General features: G+C 41.0%; 1 long non-coding RNA gene across 3 annotated transcripts in view; it reads left to right on the forward strand.

Annotated features, from left to right (window-relative positions):
* The first annotated feature begins 239 nt into the window (after nt 1-239).
* LOC144464322 (uncharacterized) overlaps nt 240-11,688 on the forward strand; it is a 59,573-nt gene continuing 48,124 nt past the window's right edge. Inside the window, exons 1-4 of one of the 3 annotated variants that reach the window (XR_013492073.1) lie at nt 240-572; nt 691-806; nt 2,435-2,545; nt 10,481-10,730. This is a non-coding gene — a long non-coding RNA (uncharacterized LOC144464322). Of the gene's footprint in view, nt 573-690; nt 807-2,434; nt 2,546-10,095; nt 10,183-10,480; nt 10,731-11,688 lie in introns of those variants that run through there. The other 2 variants (XR_013492074.1, XR_013492072.1) reach the window with 2 other exon arrangements.

The following is an 11,688-nucleotide window of genomic DNA, read 5'->3' on the forward strand; positions in this document are numbered from 1 at the left end:
GTAAAAGAGTCCTGTGACTGTTACTGCTGTTAATGTCATACTTTATTAATCACTGTTATATTTCCCCATCATGCTATGAACTACTTTATCCTGTTGGTAATGTAACGCAGGCTGTAACGTTACTTTTCCCACTGCGCTTTGTTTCCATCAGGTTTGATTTTTGTGGCAGCGGCGCCATCTTGTGGAGCCCCTGCAAACTGGAGTTGTTGAACCCACATGTGGTTTCCAGTGTGCTGCTGTAAAGCTGTTTGTGTTTCAGCTGTCTGTTACAAACTCCGTTAAACTACGACAATATACGTTCATTTTTGTGTCTGTGAAGCTTTGGACTAACTTGTTTTCTGTTCAAGGGACTTCCGGGTATTGTTGTGAATGATTGTGTCACCATATCAGTGGTCATTTGTTGTACAGTGATTTGTTGAGCACAATATCAGTGACTTAAAGTAACGTTAAGTAGCTTGATGAGAAATCAGTGGTGTAACGTTAGCTTGCTGAGCAGCAGTTAGCTTCAATATGTTTTGGAGCTTGGTGTCAAACGGAGGTGGCTGTGAGAGACCATATTCAGTTGTAACCAGGTATATAGTGTCATTTATTTCACCTGCTAACATTCGGAGCCAGTCTGTTGTCCCGCTGTAACGGATTTTACGGATGTTACTGACTCTGAGAGACCTGACATGATGCTGTTGTTAGCAGATCCCGGTTTGTGTGTCCGGTGAAGGAGGAGAAATAAACGGATGGAGCTGCAGATGGAGGCGGAGTGGGACTCACCTTCAGTCCGGAGGGGGGCTCACCGATGACGGAAGGAGGAGGTGAGGTGGTGTTGACAGGATCCAGAGACAAAGTAGACACCTGCCTCTGAGTCCCACCCTTTTTAATATCAACTTTACATCACTTTATTGACATGTTTTTGTCTTTTAAATATTCTATAAATGTTTGAGACAATTCTACACATTAATACAGATTTAATGAAAGCAGAGAAATGACTGGCCAACTACAAACAACTAAACTAAACCCTGTAGTTGATGCTCCAACCTGACAGAAACATTTTGATGCTTTAAAGTGACGATATAAAACATTTAAACAGTTCCTGAATAAAACGTGTAGCTGGAGTCTGAAGTCACTTTTTTGTTTTATACTGTTAGTTTTTATATATTTTGCAGGTTACACTTATCTAGTTTATATTTAGTTTATATTAGAACAAAACTCACTTAATAAAAGCTTCAGCATGTTTTCAGGATTTGTCATTAAGTGGGGAAAAAAGTGAGTTGATGCCCATTTCTGCAGATGTTAATGAACAGTTTCTGCAAACCGTTCCTTTCAAATAAGCCGACAGCAGCTTCACTTATCCAGGAATTACGGTAACAAAACAAACAGAGGAGCTTTTACTGGTTAACTGGCAGAATAAGACTCTGGAAAACTCTCCATATTTCTTTAGCTGGGAAATAAATGATTTCTCTTCCTTTTCCAAGCCATCCCATCTTTCATCCCTCTTTCTTCCTTTAACAGCTGGACTCACTCATCATGTCCTTTATATGGAGTCACAAGACTGTACGAATCACCAAGAACCCCTAATTAAACCTAGGGATGAGGGTGGTTTGGCCTGACACACTTTAAACAAACAAGTTACTTCAGCAAACACAAGCAGATCAAATTACACATAATAAAAGCACCAAATACTTCTATTGATAGTCTACATTGGTCTGGTTGTGGCAAAGAAACTGTTCTACTTCTGTGGAAGTCAGACTGTGCACCAACATGTGATATGTGGATAAGAGAGCTGATGAATGTATTGTATTTAGAAAGGTGAAGGTTTTTAATCAGATTAAATATTAGTCAGAATTTGGAGCCCTGTACTGGAGGATCTAGGGTAGTGAATTGTAACAGTCTAACTGAGTAGCAGTAAACCCTCTGTCACTGTGGATATGGATTTTATTTTATCAGTAATGTTGAAGTCCAGACTTGTTTTATGTTTTTCTACCTGTGAAGATATTTGTGACTGAGTTGTTGAGATGATGTACTGAGCGTTTGTTTGACATTGAAAATCCTAAAATAAAGATTAAAAAAAATATTCGAACAAAACTTGTTGGAGCAGCGTTTTGTTATCACGCAGCACAAACCTGGAATAACCTCCCAGATGATGTTAGACAGCCCCGACTCTCAACACATTAAATCAAATATACATTTGCTTTTTCTGCTGTTATTTTAGTCCTCGTATATTTCACGCTTTGTATCTGCACTCCTCTAACTTTGTATTGCAATTGCTTATCTTATCTTATCTTATCTTATCTTATCTTATCTTACCTTACCTCAAGTCTTATTTGGGACGTCACTGAGATTTTAACAGTGAATAGTTTTAACTCACACTGATTACCTGCACAAGATAAACCGACTGTTGTTGAAAGAAAGCTAAGTGAATTATTTCTCTCTCTTGTTCCAGTATTTTATCAGCACCATCGTTTTCCTGACATCTTTCCCTCCATCTTCATCATGGCATGTGGAATACTTCCAAACTGGACCAGGAGACGCAGCGTCCAGACTTCACATCAAGGTAGGACTGGACTGTTTTAGGAGGTGCTGCTCATTTACTCCACTGCTGTGGACTTTATTTAATTCTCTTTTTATTGAGTTATACCAAGGTCCAAACAGACAACGTCATCATCCAGCCATCTGTAAAACACAGTTGTAGCAGAAGGTAGCATAAAAGTGAGTCAAAAGTAGAAAACACAGAAGCTAAACAGGAGAAGTAAAGTAAATATAAATACAGGTATGAAGATAGAAAAACAAATACAAAAACCAAAACCAAGCTTAATAAACAGAACCAGAATGTTGGGTTGTGTTTTCATGATACTCTCATCACTTTACAAAAAAGGATAAGAAAACCATAAAAGATTTCAAAACCTTGTCCTGTTGCAGTCTGATATAAAAAGTAATCCTCTCAATCCTAAAGATGTCGTATATAACATCAGTCCAGTCATCAGCTGGAGGTATTTCTGGTTTGAGCCACTTTCTAGTGACGGCTTTCCTGCCGGCTGCACTTAGGATCTGAAACAGATCTCCCTAATTAAAGGGAACATTGTCTAAAGGCAGGGCGCCCAAATACAGGCTCTCTAGTTTCAATGGAAAGCTGCAGACTTTCTGATAATGACATCATCAGATAATCACAGGATCATTTGAGTTATGCTCAGATTTTATATTGGTCTCTGGACTTCTTCAGGGATATAAAAGTGCCGGTACCACACGAGCATTGTTCAGGTGGTGAATGACTGGTTCAGTGTGCAAGGTGAGTTTATATGTGACGACACCAGTTATTGTCTCTGTGTTTACAGTTTAAAACGTTGTTGACGTGGTCGACAGTTCAAGCAGGACACGTGCGTTTGGTGAAGGTCCAGATTTATACTCAGGAAGTGTCACTGCATGTGAGTTATGAATTCTTGGTGAGCCAGAAGGAGACATGTGGTTTTACTCCAGGTTCATTTTATCAGAACAGGCTTTGCACATTTTGTTAGATGATGGTTATCAGCCTGATGGAAGCGTCTGAAACTCAACACAGAGGGGATGTTGAGAGTCTGAGACAACAGACCAAGCGTTACTGTACATTCATACCAACAGCGACCAGAGCTTCCAAAGCGGCAGAAGTCATTCATTTTCAATGAGAGCCCGGCGACTTGGGCGACCTGGTCGTCAGCCGCGAGTCTTCGGCGATCAAAGCGACTGGAGCGGTCCAGAGGGGAGTTAAAACGCGTTCAACTTTATGGTAATGAGCTCTGACACGGTCTGGTGGCAACCAATCGGAATGCTGATGTGTTTCTATGAAGCGGGTCCCTGAGATCAAGCCATGTAACTTTGGGGCTCCTTTAAATTGACAAGCACAATCGAACGTTCAATGATTCACATGATGAGCGACTAGAGCGCAAACCAAAGCTGCCACGAATATTTTTGACAGTCGTGCTTCTTGGACGTCCACGAGAGACTTTGCCTCTTTGGAAGCTTCTGGTCTGAACGCACAGTTAGAGGTGACCCTCGCTTCACATGGATGCTGGAGGTTATTCAGAGTAACCCCAGTGATCCTGCAGCACAACTTAACCACTTTTTCCATCTTGTTCTTGTTTTTAGGCTCAGATTACCAAACCAAAAGACAATGTTAAAAGAAAGAACAGACTCCATAAGAGCAGAATAGAACAATTTCATGATCGTCCCATCTACATCAAAACTCCTCAGCTTCCTTAACAAGAACAGCTGTTGGTTTGCCTTCTTACAGATGATGTCAGTGTTCACATCAGAATTCAACTTGTCATCTAAGACAGTGCCCAAATACTTGTACTGCTGCACTGTTGCCACCAGCTCCCTCTTGATCTCACATGCAGGAAGGCAGGGCCTCCTCTGAAAAGTAATAAACATCTCCTTGGTCTTTGACGCATTAATCTGGAGGAAATATTTGTCACACCAATAAACAGATCCATCCAGTACAGGGCCATGATCATTGTCCAAACCATTCAGAAAGCTTATAATAACAGAGTCACCCACGTACTTAAAGACAAATCCTCTGACATTCATTTGTGAATAAACAAAATATAAGAGGAGAAGGAACACGACCTGATGAGTCTGAATCAATCATGGTTTGGTGCTCATGGTGTCAGTAAACTGAACTGAATTTCAATTCAATTCAATTTTATTTATAAAGCCCAATATCACAAATCACAATTTGCCTCACAGGGCTTTACAGCATACGACATCCCTCTGTCCTTATGACCCTCACAGCTGATCAGGAAAAACTCCCCAAAAAAACCCTTTAACGGGGAAAAAAAAAAAACGGTAGAAACCTCAGGAAGAGCAACTGAGGAGGGATCCCTCTTCCAGGACGGACAGACGTGCAATAGATGTCGTACAGAACAGATCAGCATAATAAATTAACAGTAATCCATATGACACAATGAGACAGAGAGAGAGAGAGAGAGAGAGAGAGAGAGAGATGCAGGTAATGACAGTAGCTTACAACAACATTAATGAAAGTAATAATATTATAGTTATAGTTCTGGCTACTGTGGTACAATATGTTGAAAGTATGTATTAATATCTGACAGTATACTTGTGTGACAATAGTCATATGTGTATAATAACAGTAGAAGTATGACTAATGACTAATGATGGCAGCAGCAGCAGGAGGCATCTGGCAGGACCACGGCAGCAGCACAACCACACACGTCACGCTGTCCAGGCACCGCTGTGATATGAGTTAATCTGAGAGACAGTGGAGCACAAAGGCTCCGGAGAAGAAGCCGAGTTAGTGACATCCAGAATGGCCGAGTTAGCAAGATGCAGTAATAGGATGAGAGTGAGAGAGAGAGAGAGAGAGAGAGAGAGAGAGAGGGAGAGAGAGGGAGCCCGGTGTATTATAGGGGGTCCTCCAGCAGACTAGGCCTAAGTCAGCCTAACTAGGGGCTGGTACAGGGCAAGCCTGAGCCAGCCCTAACTATAAGCTTTATCAAAGAGGAAAGTCTTAAGTCTAGTCTTAAATGTGGAGACGGTGTCTGCCTCCCGGACCGTAACAGGAAGATGATTCCACAGGAGAGGAGCCTGATAGCTGAAGGCTCTGGCTCCTGATCTACTTTTGGAGACTTTAGGGACCACGAGTAACCCTGCGTTCTCAGAGCGCAGTGTTCTGGTGGGATAATATGGCACTATGAGCTCTCTAAGATATGACGGAGCTTGACCATTTAGAGCTTTATAAGTTAACAGTAGGATTTTAAATTCAATTCTGGATTTTACAGGGAGCCAGTGCAGAGAAACTAAAACAGGAGAAATATGATCTCGTTTCTTAGTTCCTGTTAGTACACGTGCTGCTGCATTCTGAATTAGCTGGAGAGTTTTTAAGGACTTACTAGAGCTACCTGATAATAGAGAGTTACAGTAATCCAGCCTTGAGGTAACAAAAGCGTGGACCAATTTTTCTGCATCTTTTCGGGTCAGGATAGGCCTAATTTTCGCAATATTACGCAGATGAAAAAATGCAGTCCGTGAGGTTTGCTTTAAATGAGAATTAAAAGACAAATCTTGATCAAATATTACTCCGAGGTTTCTTACGGTAGTGCTAGAGGCCAGAGCAATGCCATCTGGAGAAACTATGTCATCAGATAAAGAGTCTCTGAGTTGTTTGGGGCCAAGAACAATAACTTCAGTTTTGTCTGAATTTAACATCAGGAAATTGGTGCTCATCCAATTTTCTTTTTAGGTCTTTAAGGCAGTTATGGAGTTTAGTTAATTGATTACTTTCTTCTGGCTTCATCGATAAATACAACTGTGTATCATCCGCATAACAATGGAAGTTTATAGAGTGATTTCTAATGATGTTACCTAAAGGAAGCATATATAGAGTAAATAGGATTGGTCCGAGCACAGAACCTTGCGGAACTCCAAAACAAACTTTGGTACGTAAGGATGATTCATTACGAACGTCAACAAATTGAAAACGATCAGATAAATAAGATTTAAACCAGCTTAGTGCTGAACCTTTTAGGCCAATTAAGTGATCCAGTCTCTGCAGTAGAATTTGATGGTCAATTGTGTCAAACGCCGCACTAAGATCTAATAAAACAAGAACAGAGACGAGTCCTTTGTCTGAAGCAATCAGAAGGTCATTTGTAATTTTAACTAGAGCTGTCTCAGTGCTATGATGCACTCTAAATCCTGACTGAAATTCCTCAAATAAATTATTATCATGGAGAAAATCACACAGCTGGTCTGCGACTACTTTCTCAAGGATCTTTGACATAAAGGGAAGATTAGATATTGGTCTATAGTTGGCTAACACCTCTGGATCCAGGGTGGGCTTTTTTAGGAGAGGTTTAATTACAGCTACCTTAAAAGACTGTGGTACATAGCCTGTTAATAGGGATATATTGATCATATCTAATATATGAGTGTTAACTAAAGGAAAGACCTCCTTAAGTAGCCTAGTTGGGATGGGGTCTAAGAGACACGTTGATGATTTAGATGAAGAAATCACTGCGGTCAATTCTTGAAGAGAAATTGGGGAGAAGCAATCTAAATATATATTAGATTCTACAGCTGTGTTTGAGGTTAGATAGGTACTATCTGAGGACAAGAGGTCATGAATTTTGCCTCTAATAGTTAGAATTTTGTCATTAAAAAAGCTCATAAAATCATTACTGCTAAGGGCTAAAGGAATACAAGGCTCAATAGAGCTTTGACCCTCAGTCAGCCTGGCTACAGTGCTGAAAAGAAACCTGGGGTTGTTCTTGTTTTCTTCTATTAATGCTGAGTAATAGTTTGCTCTGGCATTGCGGAGGCCCCTCTTATAAGTTTTGAGACTGTCTGTCCAGATTAAACGAGATTCTTCCAGTTTGGTTAATCGCCAATTCCTTTCAAATTTTCGCGATATTTGTTTTAACCTACGGGTTTGAGAGTTATACCAAGGAGCAAACTTTCTTTGCTTTGTTAACTTCTTTTTAAGAGGAGCTACAGAGTCGAGCGTTGTTCGCAGCGAGCCTACGGCGCTATCAACAAAATGATCAATTTGGGAGAGGTTAAAGTCGGCACGGGAAACCTCTGTTACTGAAGGTATTGGTATTGAATTTAAAGACGAAGTAATCTTTTCCTTAAATTTTGTGACAGCACTATCTGATAAACATCTAGTATAGTAACTGTTGCTAAGTGGCGTGTAATCGAGTAAAAAGAAATCAAAAGTAATCAGATAATGATCTGATAGCAAGGGATTCTGTGGAAAGACTTTTAGGTTATCAATTTCAATTCCATACGTCAGAACTAGATCGAGGGTATGGTTAAAACAGTGAGTGGGTTCATGTACACCCTGACTGAAGCCAATGGAGTCTATTAATGAGATAAACGCGGTAGCCAGGGAGTCATTATCAACGTCGACATGAATGTTAAAATCGCCTACAATAATAACTTTATCTGATTTAAGAACTAAACTGGATAAAAACTCTGAGAATTCAGATACAAATTCAGAATACGGGCCAGGAGCACGGTACACTATAACAAATAAAAGTGGCTGCGAGGTTTTCCAGGTCGGATGTAAAACACTAAGAACGAGGCTTTCAAATGAATTATAATCTAGTTTAGGTTTAGGGCTGATTAACAGACTAGAGTTAAAAATGGCTGCAACTCCCCCTCCTCGGCCGCTGCCTCGAGGAATGTGGGTATTATTATGACTGGGAGGAGTGGACTCATTTAGACTAACATATTCATCTTGACACAGCCAGGTTTCAGTGAGACTGAGTAAATCAATATGATTATCTGATATTAATTCGTTTACTAACACTGCTTTAGACGATAGAGACCTGATATTTAACAGTCCGCATTTAATTCTCCTGTTTTGTCTTTCTGTCACAGAAGAGGTTTTAATTTTTATGAGGTTGTTATGCACAACTCCTCTTTGTTTAATTTTAGATTTAAATAATTTAGGTGGTCGGGGGACAGACACCGTTTGTATAAAACTATGAAAACCCTGGCTGGGTAACTGAACTAGAAGCTCAGAGAGGCGTTTAGGACTGCAACTCTCTGTCCTGGTCTCAACTCTGGGTTGTCAGGGATTTAAATTACTAATAAAATTTGCCAGGTTCCTAGAAATGAGAGCAGCTCCATCCAAAGTGGGGTGAATGCCGTCTCTCCTAATAAGACCAGGTTTTCCCCAGAAAGTTTGCCAATTATTAACAAAACCCACATCGTTTGCTGGACACCACCTGGACAGCCAGCGGTTAAATGATGACATGCGGCTAAACATGTCATCACTGGTCAGATTTGGGAGGGGTCCAGAGAAAACTACGGAGTCCGACATCGTTTTTGCATATTCACACACCGAGGCAATATTAATTTTAGTGACCTCCGATTGGCGTAACCGGGTGTCATTGCCGCCGACGTGAATAACAATCTTACTGAATCTACGTTTAGCTTTAGCCAGCAGTTTTAAATTTGATTCAATGTCGCCCGCTCTGGCCCCAGGGATACATTTGACTATGGCCACTGGTGTTGCTAACTTCACGTTCCTCAGAATAGAGCTGCCAATAACCAGAGTTTTATCCTCAGCGGGTGTGTCGCTGAGTGGGGAAAAGCGGTTGGAAACGTGAACAGGCTGGTGGTGAACCGTGGGCTTCTGCTTGGAGCTGTGCTTCTGGCGAACCGTAACCCAACCTCCCGGCTGAACGGGAGTTACCGGAGGACAGTTAGCAGAGGCTAAGGCTATGCTATGTGGCTCCGCACCGGCTACAGGGGGCTGGCTAACTACCGCAGCTTTTGAATGGTTTTCCATGGTGCGGAGCCGCGCTTCTAATTCACTAAGCCTCGCCTCCAACGCAGCAAATAAGCTACACTTATTACAATTACCACTGTCGCTAAAGGAGGCAGAGGCATAACTGAACATTTGGCACACCGGGCAAGAAAGAGCAGGAGAAGGAGAAGCCATGGCTAAGCTAAAGTAGCTAACAAGGCTAAGAGCGTGCAAACAACAGCTAAGAGATTAGCGAGAAAGTCGTAGAAAGAAGGAGAGCTATAAGTGCTTAAACAGAACCAGTGTGGGTTATGACTTGAAGTAGACGTTAAAGCAGCGTTAAAGCAACTGAGGTGAGAAAGCAGGCTAGCAGAATTCACCAGAGCAGTACAGAGACACTGTCACAGAAACACCGGAAATGACACAACTCGCTTACCGCAATACGTCAGCACGTGAGTCATGTCTGAACAACTGACTTGTGGAGAATCTAACAGCTAACAATATGTACCATCTCCATATTGACAAAGGTTTAAACATTTTAGAACTATGGTAGCTCAAGCGGGTCACTGGTGGCAACTCAGTGAGTTTTTAGAGGTTTTATTATGTGAGCTAAGACTTTATTTAAAATCACATGAATACCCACAGCTCACTGCATGTTGCCTTGTTACTATAACATTAAAGGATAACTTTGGCATTTTTCAACCTGGACCCTATTTCCCAGTGTAACTCGATCAAAGAGACTGATATGACAACAGTTTTTGAAATTGGTCCGGAGATCGAGCTACAATGAAAGCACATGGGGCAACTGAACATCGTCACTGTATGTTAATTAAAGGTGGTTATTTTCACTACAGAGCAGCTCAGTGCTGCCCCCACACTACACACTGGCTAGGTCCACACACTCCTGGAAGAAGATCAGCTCTGCACTCAGGATTTCAGGTAAACAGGCTACACGATGCTTGTTGAGGTTGCTTAGCAACCTCAGACACAACCTGCCACTGCGCTCTTGAAAGCTGGCACAAAAAAGGCGTAAGAGAAGAAATTGTGATGGAAATATGACATTTCTGTTTGTTTCATGTATGAATGTGAGGAACGTCACAGTCCCCTCATTGCTCCACACACATCTGATGTTTTTAGTTTTTAGTGGATGTTTAAGTCATATGCTTTAAGTTTATTTACTTTATTAATCCCCCTGAGGGGAAATTCAATGTTTCAGTCTTGCTTGTCAATTACACACAGGTCCGAAAGACACACACATGCACAAACAGGACCTGTACATGCACAAAGTGGAGAGTTGTCAGAGTGAGGGGGCTGCCCTTTGGTCCGGCGCCCGAGCGGTTGGGGGAATTGGAATTTTGCTGTCGTCAATACTATTTTTTTTCCATCTCTGCTGAAGGTGAGTAAGCGTTTTTGTAATATTTTGAGCTCTTTTTCCCCCTGAATTTTCCACTGTTTTCACTGGTTGATTAAAACAGATTCAGAGATTCAGTTCAGAGACAGTCTTTCTCTCATAATTCAGTTTAAACAGATTTATTTCTACTACAATAATATACATGTTTAAACATTGATCAGTAGATATTCATTTATAGGTATGTAAGTGTACACATATATACATACTGAAAGAATTATGTATATTAATATTTTGTATATGAAAATATAAAAAGTTGATTTCGATATATTTGTATTTTTTTGTTAGGCAAAGGTGATTGGTAATATATATTTATATTTATGTAAATATCATACATTTAGACAGGTTTACATTTCATAGATAATTGTTTATAATATTATATACTAAGACGGGTTTATATTTTACAAGATAGATACTCAGTAATTAATATTATACATTCACCGGCCACTTTATTAGGTACACCTTGCTGGTACCAGGTTGGACCTTCTTTTTAATTTGTGGTGTCATAGATTCAACAGGGTGCTGGAAACATTCCTCAGAGATTTCGGTTCATATTGACATGATGGCATCACACAGTTGAGGTGCTCTATTGGACTGAGATCTGGTGACTGTGGAGGCCATTGGAGCATACTGAACTCATTGTCATGTTTGAGATGATGTGAGCTTTGTGACATGGTGCGTTATCCTGCTGGAAGTAGCCATCAGAAGATGGGTACACTGTGGTCATAAAGGGATGGACACGCTCAGCAACAATACTCAGGTAGGCTGTGGTGTTTAAACCATGCTCAGTTGGTACTAAGAAAATCTCCCCCACACCATTACACCAGCAGCAGCAGCCTGAAGCGTTGATACAAGGCAGGATGGATCCATCCAATCTTCTATTGTCCAGTTTTGGTGAATTGTAGCCTCAGTTTCCTGTTGTTAGCTGACAGGAGTGGCACCTGGTGTGGTCTTCTGCTGCTGTAGCCCATCTGCTTCAAGGTTGGACAAGGTGTTGTTGCTTCAGAGATGCTCTTCTGCACACCTTGGTTGGAACCAG

This window comes from Epinephelus lanceolatus, chromosome 9 (genome assembly GCF_041903045.1).
Source record: "Epinephelus lanceolatus isolate andai-2023 chromosome 9, ASM4190304v1, whole genome shotgun sequence".
In the NCBI taxonomy this organism is placed as follows: domain Eukaryota; kingdom Metazoa; phylum Chordata; class Actinopteri; order Perciformes; family Serranidae; genus Epinephelus; species Epinephelus lanceolatus.